The following is a 10,000-nucleotide window of genomic DNA, read 5'->3' as shown; positions in this document are numbered from 1 at the left end:
CGCAGCTTTATAACGCAGTATCCCCCCTTTACAAAAAATGGGATAGAATCTACTATGAGATTCAGGGCCTCTGTAACACGGTTTTTTCGCAATAACTTTTTATCTAAGCATTTCATAAATATAACGCTTATTCAGAATGCATATTATATCAACACATAAATTTTGAGTGTATTCTGCACTACGTAGGTTGAATAAATTTGGTACTTATAATGTAAAAGTGACTTTTTTTGAAGACGGGCCAACTTACTCAGAGAAAAGGTTTCGAACGCACTCGTTACGTAACTTATGACATCATTTCTTCCCTCTTTCTCGATGGATGATTGGCTATACGTAACGAAGGCTAAACCTCTGGCAACAATGACATACAAATTTAAATACAAGCAAAGCATACACCTTTATGAACTCTGGAACCTCTCCACTGATAATTGTCATAATGAACAAACCAACAAAATATGTTAATAAATACAAAAACACTTCGATTATTAGTCTAACTCCCAAAATAAGTTTCCAAAGAAATTACAGTCTACTTTATAGGTCACAATCAGATTGACAAGATGTAGGGAATAGTTGGTAATTTCCAAAAACATAGTAGACAAGCTTGATTTGATAACTGCTATATCCAATGTCAAGCAATTTTTATTTACTGGCTATCTACCTATTTACTGAAAAAAATAGCCGGTACCGTATATTGGCTTTAAACCTTCACCAATAATTATCGTCAGAATGGTGACTTCATGAGGCTCCACCCACTTTCGCCTCGTTATAATTCAGGATAACACTGAAGGCTACCATGGGCATTGTTGGATTAGAGAATTTAACTTCTGGCTATAAAAACTCATTTCTCGAGTAGTTGTAAGAAGTGCTAAATGATCCTCAAGGACCCCAGCAGTTGGTCTAAACGTTTAATTCATGTATATTACTGCTATACTGTTGCGGCACTACTGCTACAGTAGTATTACTACGCTAGCACTGCTACCCCACCCACATCTATGTATCGTTCCGCCATTCATAAAGTCTTTGGGTTTCAGAGCCGATGGAATTTCTGTCTGGCGGATGGGCGGGGCAACATTTAGTCAAAAGGTGTTTGTTTACCTTGCTTACGTAGTGAATGTTTTTCGACTCTTGGCTCGTAATCATTGGCCATGGCGTCGGCTAGATCATTTTTACTCTATAAAAATGAAAAGTATCGGGTTTAGGTTATTGATAATGCTGAGAAAATTTGTGTGTGGTTGTAAAATATACATATGTCAACTTTCAGCTACATCCGATGCTTTGACAAGGAGAAAAGTCCAAAAAACCGTGTTAATTTGGCCCTGAATCTCATAGTAGCTGATGAATATTATGGTTTTCTGTTCATTTCTATGCGTTTTATATATAAACGTACGGTCTGAATAGAAGCCTTTTGCCAGCCTTAATAGTTACGCGGTTTTATACCTACTTAAGGCGGCTCTTCTTTTTTTTTTTTTTCACCGACTACCGTTGGATAGACATAACAGCCAGACACGCGATGTGGTATTGCTAAGTCTTACTAAGATTACGTTCTACGCTCAATTTATATATATATCTATATATATATATATATATATGATATATATATATATATATATATATATGACTGGTAAAAATGTTCTGTTACAACAGAATTCCATCTAATAAAAGGAGCCCATAAAAACACAAAAATATAGAGAGAAAAGTGCTATATTTCAGAGACTGCTGTCTCTCTCTTCAAGTATATGAATGAGAAAAGTGTACAGAAAAGGTGGTATTTATACCAAGAGGTCCATCCACAGGTAAGCCAATTTAGGTCACCCCCGCTGATAATCTTCCTTTAATCTTCTTAAGCGTTGGTTGAATGAAAGTCTTGTCGATCACATCTGAATCCCATGCTCCTTTTCAGATGTTCAATACCTGCCTCTCTTTTATTAAGGCCGATTCCATCATTTGACTCTTGTACCGGCAGTTGCTGCTATAAATTAAACGTGACAAATTCCAGTTTATTCTATGGTTATGTTCGCTTACGTAGCTATAAATAGCTGAGTTCTATTGCTCATACCTAACTGATCGTTTGTGTTGTATTAATCTCTGGAGAAGTGGTTTTCCTGTAAATCCGATATAAGATTGGTCACAGTCCTGGCATGGGATTTCATAAACCCCAGTGTCCTTGGGTTATGTCTTTTGTTGGACGTTAATCAGGGATTTGGCTAAGGTGTTTGGGTAAGTGAATGCAAAAGGGTTAGATTTTCCGAGGGCCTGAGTCACTGTCTTAATTCTGTCCAGGTGAGGAATTTTTATTTTATTGTTGGGTGTCTCTTTGGTCTTGTTTTGAAGGGGTCGGTAGAAAATTATGTTTGCTTTGTGAATTGCATTCTCAATTATATGGTCAGGATACTTTAAAGACGGAAGTTGCTTACGAATTAGTTCAAATTCTTTTTCCAGGAAATCTGGGGAACAAATTCGTAAGGCTCTTCAGAACAGGTTGCTGGCTACACCTATCTTGATAGCAATGTCGTTATAGCTAAAGTAGTGAACGTATGCAAGGGAGAACGTTGGTTTTCTGTATATGGTAAATTTGTATTCTGTCATGTCTCTGAATATTAAAACATCAAGAAAAGGAATTTTGTTTTCTGTTTCCTATTCAACTTTAAATATGATGCTGGGCACTAACGCGTTTAATTTTGAAAGAAATTCATTAAAATTGCCCCACCTATTATCCCAAAATGTTAAAATATCATCTACATATCTCATCCACAGCATGTTTTTGGGTTTTATAGCATTTATTACTGTAGTTTCAAAGTATTCCATGTACATATTGGCTAAAACAGGACTTAAAGGACTACTTATACTACACCCGAATTTTTGCTTATAGAATGATTCCCCGAATGAAAATATGTTATTAGATGCACATAATTCAACTAACTTTATTATTTTGTCAAGCGAAAATGGGAAATGATCTGAATAGTGGGATAATTTTTCCCTCAAAAACTGAAGAACGTCCTGTATTGGTACTTATGTAAATAGGGAATCTACGTCAAGGCTTAAAAGTTTTATGTTGTGAAGTGGTATATGTGCTTCTCTGAATTTGTGACAACAATCTTCCGAATGTTTAATGTGACTGGGAGAAAAAGTGCCTAAAAAAGGGGAAAGGAGCCCAGCTAACCATTTAGAAATTTTGTAATTGAAAGCTCCGGCACATGAAACGATGGGTCTGAATGGAAGATTGTCTTTGTGAGTTTTGGGAAGGCCATAAAAGTAGGGGAGTTTAGGATTAATTACTTTAAATTTCTCTAATAGTTCAATACTCTTTTTGTCTTGGCCAATTAATCTTACTTTCCGAAAAAATTCTGTGGGGACGTTTTGGAGGGGATTTTTCGTCAGTTTGTCGTAAGTGTTTGTGTCGCTAAGGAGTTGGTTGATTTTGTCGAGGTAGAAGTTTTTGTCCATTACTACGATTTTGCCGTCTTTGTCTGATCTACTTATTATAACATCTAACTTTTTTAGCGAGCGGATGGCTAACATAAATCTACGGGGAACAGGATATTTCTTATTTAGGTCAGTTAAAGCATTTAGTAACACTCCTTTTAAACATATCGCTTCACGGCTGTAGTTTCTGTCAGATATGAATTTATCAAAAGCTACTATGAAGTCAAGATTGTTTTTACGGTCTGGCATAAGGGCACAGGATAAGCCTAGATTTAAAACTAAATGTTGCTTTACAGTAAGGAGGGTGTTGGATAAGTTTAAAACTTTGTCTTGTTGCTCAGGATTATTCCATGCGCTATTGTTTATTAAGTTATTTAACTTACGTAAAAGTCCGTTGGAATAAGTCACGCTATTATAGGCAGCAATGTCAGAACAGAATGAAATCAGATACCTGTATATGTGGTCCGTGGTGAGGAGGTGAAGATTAGACTGAGTTCCATATATCATTCTGCGTAGTACGAAGATGTCGTTTTTCGTGTTGGTGATTCTTTCCTCCAGGGAAATCTTATGTGAGAGAGGGAAGGGGTCCGATTGCAGACTCCATCTCCCGAATCCGCACATTTTTGGAAGTACTTGTTCCTTGAAGCATTCTTCTAAGAAGTGTTTTTGATTTTTCACCTGGTGTAGTCTGATCAGTTCTTTCTCAAACTTGCGAAAAACTGGCTTTAATTCTGGAAGTAAGTGAAGAATCGTGGAAAGGCGGTTGAATTCCATAATGGGCCGAAAATGACTGGTAAAAATGTTCTGTTACAACAGAATTCCATCTAATAAAAGGAGCCCATAAAAACACAAAAATGTAGATAGAATGAAGTACTATATTTCAGAAACTGCTGTCTTTCTCTTCAGGTATATGAATGAGAAAAGTTTACAGAAAAGGTGATATTTATACCAAGAGATCCATCCACAGGTAAGCCAATTTAGGTCACCCCCGCTGATAATCTTCCATTAATCTTCTTAAGCATTGGTTGGATGAAAATCTTGTTGATCGCATCTGAATCCCATGCTCCTTTTGATATGTTCATTACTTGCCTCTCTTTTATTAAGGCCGATTCCATCATTTGACTCTTGTACCGGCAGTTGCTGCTATAAATTATACGTGACAAATTCCAGTTTATTCTATGGTTATGTTAATTTATATAGTTAAAAATAGCTGAGTTCTGTTGTCCATACCTAACTGACCGTTTGTGTTGTATTAATCTCTGGGGAAGTGATTTTCCTGTAAATCCGATGTAAGATTGGTCACAGTCCTGGCATGGGATTTCGTAAACACCAGTGTCCTTGGGGAATGTCTTATGTTGAACGTTAATCAGGGATTTGGCTAAGGTGTTTGGGTAATTGAATGCAAAATGGTTAGATTTTCCGAGGGTCTGAGTCACTGTCTTAATGCTGTCCAGGTGAGGAATTTTTATTTTATTGTTGGGTGTCTCTTTGGTCTTGTTTTGAGGGGGTCGGTAGAAAATTACGTTTGCTTTGTGAATTGCTTTTTCAATTATATGGTCAGGATACTTTAAAGACGGAAGTTGCTTACGAATTAGTTAAAATTCTTTTTCCAGGAAATCTGGGGAACAAATTCGCACGGCTCTTAAGAACAGGTTGCTGGCTACACCTATCTAGATAGCAATCGTGATAGCTAAAGTAGTGAATGTATGCAAGTAAGAACGTTGGTTTTCTGTATATGGTAAATTTGTATTATGTTGTGTCTGATTATTAAAACATCAAGAAAAGGAATTTTGTTGTCTGTTTCCCATTCAACTTTAAATTTGATGCTGGGCACTAATGCGTTTAATTATGAAAGGAATTCATTAAAATTGCCCCACCTATTATCCCAAAATGTTAGAATATCATCTACATATCTCATCCACAGCATGTTTTTGGGTTTTATAGCATTCATTACTGTAGTTTCAAAGTATTCCATGTACAGATTGGCTAAAACAGGACTTAAAGGACTACCCATACTACACCCGAATTTTTGCTTATAGAATGATTCCCCGAATGAAAATACGTTATTAGATGCACATAATTCAACTAACTTTATTATTTTGTCAAGCGAAAATGGGAAATGATCTGAATAGTGGGATAATTTTTCCCTCAAAAACTGAAGAACATCCTGTATTGGTACTTTTGTAAATGGGGAATCTACGTCAAGGCTTAATAGTTTTATGTTGTGAAGTGGTATATGTGCATCTCTGAATTTGTGACAAAAATCTATCATGACATTGCCAGCAACCTGTTCTTAAGAGCCTTACGAATTTGTTCCCCAGATTTCCTAGAAAAAGAATTTGAACTAATTCGTAAGCAACATTCGTCTTTAAAGTATCCAGACCATATAATTGAGAAAGCAATTCACAAAGCAAACGTAATTTTCTACTGACCCCCTCAAAACAAGACCAAAGAGACACCCAACAATAAGACAGTGACTCAGACCCTTGGAAAATTTTATCCTTTTGCATTCAATTACCCAAACACCTTAGCCAAATCCCTGATTAAAGTCCAACATAAGACATTCCCCAAGGAAACAGGGGTTTATGAAATCCCATGCCAGGACTGTGACCAATCTTAAATCGGATTTACAGGAAAATCACTTCCCCAGAGATTAATACAACACAAGCAGTCAGTTAGGTATGGACAACAGAACTCAGCTATTTTTAACTATATAAATTAACATAACCATAGAATAAACTGGAATTTGTCACGTATAATTTATAGCAGCAACTGCCGGTACAAGAGTCAAATAATGGAATCGGCCTTAATAAAAGAGAGGCAGGTAATGAACATCTCAAAAGGAGCATGGGATTCAGATGTAATCGACAAGGTTTTCATTCAACCAACGCTTAAGAAGATTAATGGAAGATTATCAGCGGGGGTGACCTAAATTGGCTTACCTGTGGATGGATCTCTTGGTATAAATACCACCTTTTCTGTAAACTTTTCTCATTCATATACCTGAAGAGAGAGACAGCAGTCTCTGAAATATAGTACTTTTCTCTCTATATTTTGGGGTTATTATGGGCTCCTTTTATTAGATATATATATATATATATATATATATATATATATATATATATATATATATATATATATATATATATATATATATATATATATATATATATATATATATATATATATATATATATATGTGTGCTCATATTCATAAATTGCTTGGTTATCTATGCATAATATATATATATATATATATATATATATATATATATATATATATATATATATATATATATATACATACATACATATTGTGTGGGTGTGTGTATGTGTGTATGGGTGTGTGTGTGTGTAAACACACATGACTTGGTATTTCCGAAACACACCAAAATTGATTTTTAATCTAAAGGAAGACAAAACGATTAACATACCTGCAATGTTTTAGGGCGTTTTGTTTGTGGGTTTATAAGCCACAAGAAAAAAAAACAATCCTTTGGAATTCCTCAAAGCTCCTCAATAAAAGTAAAAAATTTTAAAATGAAAGGTACAGACTGAAATTACGTTCCTTTTCATCGTACAACGAATTGCTCTTTGAGAACTGGTTATAGCGAGCAGGGTCTATAAAGATCTTCCTAGGCCGGGGTAGGCACACACAAAAGCCCACATTATTCTCGTCCGCTTTCATCACAGACCTTTTGCTACTGTTTTCATGGTTGCTCTAAAAGCCGTACGCCTTCGTCAAAAGGCTTCGTTCCCGAATAATTAAGTCAAATGACGTAAAATCTCTCGTACCGGTGATGCAGCGATGGATCAAAGAAGCGGGGCGCGACTCGTTATTAAAATTAATAACGCTGGAAGGGAACACATGGAGTGAGAAGTCATCTTCCATTTATTGTATATTTCGCTTTCGATAAAGTTTTACAATGAGGGATCTTAATCTGTATATGAATGCTCTAACATTCCCTGGGTAAAATAGCCCCCTTTCGATTTCTGGGTAATACGATCCCCTACCATTCTTTGGGTAAAAGTGTGCCCTTAACTTTCCCGAAATAAAATGCAATCCATAACATTTACAGGGACAAATTCCCATGAATCTCTCCTGGGCAAAATGAAACCTGTAGCATTCCCTGAAAGGAAAGATACCACACTAACCCCTTAAGAAAAACTTTCCCTCTCACTCCCTAGGTCAAACTCTCCCCCTAAAAACATTCCCTAACAATCACTGAGCAAAACTCTGCCCTTAACATTCCCTGAGTGACAAGAAACCCCTAAAATTCCCTTGTTGAAGAGATTCCCCTAACATCCCTTGGTTGAAAAGATCCCCTTACCAAAGTCCTGGATAAAACGATTCTCTTGACGTCCCCTGAGTAAAACGATTCTCTTGATGTCCTCTAAGTAAAATGATTCTCTTGACGTCCCCTGAGTAAAAAGATTCTATTGACGTCCCATGAGTAAAATGATTCTCTTGACGTCCCCTGATTAAAACGATTCTCTTGATGTCCCCTGAGTAAAAAGATTCTCTTGACGTCCCCTGAGTAAAAAGATTCTCTTGACGTCCAATGAGTAAAAAGATTCTCTTGACGTCCCCTGAGTAAAACGATTCTCTTGACGTCCCATGAGTAAAAAGATTCTCTTGACGTCCCCTGAGTAAAACGATTCTCTTGACGTCCCCTGAGTAAAATGATTCTCTTGACGTCCCCTGAGTAAAAAGATTCTCTTGACGTCCCTTGAGTAAAAAGATTCTCTTGACGTCCCTTGAGTAAAAAGATTCTCTTGACGTCCAATGAGTAAAAAGATTCTCTTGACGTCCCCTGAGTAAAACGATTCTCTTGACGTCCCCTGAGTAAAATGATTCTCTTGACGTCCCCTGAGTAAAACGATTCTCTTGACGTCCCCTGAGTAAAAAGATTCTCTTGACGTCCCCTGAGTAAAAGATTCATCTTGAGTAAAAACTCCCCTGAGTATGATTCTCTTGACGTCCCCTTGAGTAAAATGATTCTCTTGACGTCCAACCCTGAGTAAAAAGATTCTCGCTTGACGTCCTTGAGTAACAAAGATTCTCTTGACGTCCAATGATTAAAAAGATTCTCTTGGACGTCCCCTGAAGTAAAACATCCCTCTTGACGTTCCCCTGATTGAACAAATGATCCCCTCTTTGACGTCCCCTGAAAAAGTAAAAAGCTTTCTCTTGACGTCCCCACTTGAGTAAAAACGATTCTTCTTGACGGCCCTTGATAGAAAAGATTCAAAATCTTGACTTCCATGAGTAAAAAGATTCTCTTTTGACGTCCCCTGAGTGAAAACCGATTCCTCTTGAGAAGTCCCTGAGTAAAATGAATTTCTCTTGACGTCCCCTGAGTAAAAACGAAAATTTTCCTCTTGACGTCCCTTGATTAAAAAGATTCTCTTTGACGTCCCCCTTGAGTAAAACGATTCTCTGACGTTCCCTGATTAAAATGATTCTCTGTTGACCTCCCCTGAAGTAAAAACGATTCTCGTTTAAAAACGTCCTTTGAGTAGAAAGATTCTCCGTTGACGTCCCCTTGGAGTTAAAACGAGTTCTTCTTGACGTCCCCAAATGAGTAAAAAAGATTCTCTTGACGTCCCCTGAGTAAAACGATTCTCTTGACGTCCCCTGATAAAAAGATTCTCTGAAAACGTCCCTGAGTTAAAAACATTCCTTCTTGACCCCCTGAGTAAAATGATTCCCCTATTGACGGTCCCCTGAAGTAAAAAGATTCTCTTGACGGTCCCCTGAGTAAAATGATTCCTCTTGACATTCCCCCTGAGTAAAACGATTCTCTTCTTGATGACCCCTCAGTAAAAAAAGATTCTCTTGACATCCCCCTGGAGTAAAAACAAGATTGCTCTTGGAACGTGTCCCCTGCGATAAAAAGATTCTCTTGACGTCCCCTGAGTAAAACGATTCTCCTTGACGTTCCCGAGTAAAAATTATTCCTCTTGGAAACGTTCCCCCGAGTAAAATGTTCCTTCTTGACGTCCCTCCTGAGTAAAACTGATTCTCTTGAACGTCCCCTGAGTAAAACGATTCTCCCTTTGCGGTCCCCTGAGTAAAATTTTATTCTCTTGATGTCCTCCTGAGTAAAATGATTCTCTTGAGAGTCCCCTTAAGTAAAATGATTCTATTCACGTCCCCTGAGTAAAATTGATTCTCTTGACCGGTCCCCCATTGAGTAAAACGATTCTCTTGTGACGAGTCCCTTGAGTAAAAAGATTCTCTTGACGTCCAATGAGTAAAAAGATTCTCTTGACGTCCCCTGAGTAAAACGATTCTCTTGACGTCCCCTGAGTAAAAAGATTCTCTTGACGTCCCCTGAGTAAAACGATTCTCTTGACGTCCCCTGAGTAAAATGATTCTCTTGACGTCCCCTGAGTAAAAAGATTCTCTTGACGTTTTTCCCCCCCCCTGAGTAAAATGATTCTCATTGCGTCCCCCTGAGTAAAACGATTCTCTTGATGACCCCTCGTAAAAAGATTCTCTTGAACACCCCTGAGTAAAAAGATTCTCTTTGACGTCCCCCTGAGTAAAAAGATTCTCTTGACGTCCCCTGAGTAA

At 37.4% G+C, this 10,000-nt stretch overlaps 1 long non-coding RNA gene across 3 annotated transcripts in view; it reads right to left on the bottom strand.

The window, feature by feature from the left end:
• The window catches only part of LOC135198357 (uncharacterized), a 307,497-nt gene that overhangs the window by 77,270 nt on the left and 220,227 nt on the right, over window positions 1-10,000 (bottom strand). The window lies entirely within an intron of this gene.

The sequence above is a fragment of the Macrobrachium nipponense genome, chromosome 22 (genome assembly GCF_015104395.2).
Source record: "Macrobrachium nipponense isolate FS-2020 chromosome 22, ASM1510439v2, whole genome shotgun sequence".
NCBI classification, from domain to species: Eukaryota; Metazoa; Arthropoda; class Malacostraca; order Decapoda; family Palaemonidae; genus Macrobrachium; species Macrobrachium nipponense.
This window is presented reverse-complemented; position numbering and strand designations above follow the sequence as displayed.